Source organism: Colobus angolensis, unplaced genomic scaffold (assembly GCF_000951035.1).
Source record: "Colobus angolensis palliatus isolate OR3802 unplaced genomic scaffold, Cang.pa_1.0 Scaffold21, whole genome shotgun sequence".
NCBI classification, from domain to species: Eukaryota; Metazoa; Chordata; class Mammalia; order Primates; family Cercopithecidae; genus Colobus; species Colobus angolensis.
The window spans coordinates 7,643,724-7,645,681 of record NW_012115266.1 but is presented as its reverse complement, the minus strand read 5'-3'; the positions used below and the strand labels follow the sequence as shown (position 1 = coordinate 7,645,681).

Below are 1,958 nucleotides of genomic sequence, written 5' to 3'. Positions count from 1 at the left end.
GTGCTAGGATTACAGGTATGAGCCACCATGCCTGGCCAACTTTTTTTTCTTTTTTTTAGATTAGCTCTCTATTTTTTGATGAAAATACATTCTCATTTTTTATACTTTGGATATAATTACATTTTACTTTTAATCCCTTAGATTATTGAAAATGAGTATAAATCAAGATTTAGGTAGAATAAGAATGCTAAAGTGGAGCTCACAAAAGAAAAATGAAAAAGGAAGTAAAAATCTTCAAAGAAGCAGGCTGCTTGCATTTTCCAACACTGGAAGCAATAAAAGTAAGCGGTCTTCTTCCAGGATGACCCACATAAAATTCACTAACAAGACCTTACAAAGGTTTTGTTAAATGAAGATTTACTTATTAATCAAAACAATGAAAATTAGTAAGAAAATTATTCTCACCAAATCCCAGTTTGAACAAGTCAGATGAAATCCTTGCAACTTCATCTTCTTTACTAAAGGAAGATTTAATTGCTAATCTCAAAGAATCACACACAAAAAAAACACACATCCAGTTACAGGAATTGAGGGAAAGAGGCCAAATAAACAGACAATTGATTTTACCGGAAACAGAAAACAATGTAAAATACTGATGTAATGTTCTCGAAAGAATAATACAATGTGTCTAATATTTAGCCAAGCCTAAGCCAAGCCTAATCGTTCTTCTCATGACACCATTAGTACAGTGTGTGCGAAAAACAATGGAAATTTTCTAGGTTTAGTAAAAGAGATTTAAAAATTTGGTAAAATGCCAAACATGTAATTAAGACAAAAATAATGAAAGTAATGATCATTACCTAGGGTGGAGAATTCCAACAGATTATGAGTTTAATAGAGAAGAAAAACTGTGTTGACTCAAAAAAAGTTATCTTTTTTTTGCCGTTTTGTCAGTAGAATTCATGTTAAGTGTAAGAACATCATCAGGCCGGGCTTGCTGGCTCACGCCTGTAATCCCAGCACTTTGGGAGGCTGAGGCAGGTGGATTGCCTGAGCTCGGGAGTTAGCAACCAGCCTGAGCAACACGGTGAAACCCCATCTGTACTAACAAATACAAAAAATTAGCCAGGCCTGGCAGCATGTACCTGTAGTCCCAGCTTCTCGGGAGGCTGAGGCAGGAGAGTTGCTAGAACCCAGGAGGCGGAGGTTGCAGTGAGCCGAAATCACACTACTGTACTCCAGCCTGGGTGACAGGGCAAGACTCCATCTCAAAAAAAAAAAAAAAAAAAAGATCAACTTTACGTTGGCAGCTGTTGACGCCCTGACTGAGTGTGCTTTTGTGTCTGTGGGCTAGAGGCATAGGAGTGGGGTTGCCTTATTCATGCTTTACATTCATTTTGAAAGATGTCACCACATTGCTTTCCAGAAATTCAGTAACACCTCTCCAGCAGCCCCTGCTGCTTTTCCACGTAAGCAAGAGGGGCTCCTGCCGTGGGCCCCACACTTTAAGGACCTTCATATCATAAACACACAAAACAATTGACTTATTCCAGAACACATAGGACCCCTTTGTCACTCAACATTGGCACAGCTTGACCCATAACCCTAATCATTGCTCTTGTGACTAACACCGTTCAGCCACCGAGGAAATCTCCACATCCCTTGCTCTGTGTCTTGGAAGCAAAAGGCACCTGAGTTCAAAGTTTGTGGGTAGTGCCACTGTTGACCTCAGAAATGGACATTGCTTTGGAGTGTGGGAAAGATTAAACAGCAGAAGGACTTAGGTAAGAGAAAAAGACAAATTAATTAACTGGTGAAATAGATTCTTGCATCACAAAGTATTATTTCCCTGTAGTGCCAGGTATCCATTTTCTTGCCTCTCTCTGTGTTGGAATGTGTGGTTCTGAAGATTTTCACAGGGAGGGTTCTGTGGTGTAACGGTTGGCACTCTGGACTCTGAAGATTTTCACAGGGAGGTTCTGTGGTGTAACGGTTGGCACTCTGGACTCTGAAGATTT

General features: G+C 39.8%; 1 protein-coding gene across 2 annotated transcripts in view; it reads left to right on the top strand.

Annotated features, from left to right (window-relative positions):
* ASRGL1 (asparaginase like 1) overlaps positions 1 to 1,958 on the top strand; it is a 52,739-nt gene that overhangs the window by 24,371 nt on the left and 26,410 nt on the right. The window lies entirely within an intron of this gene.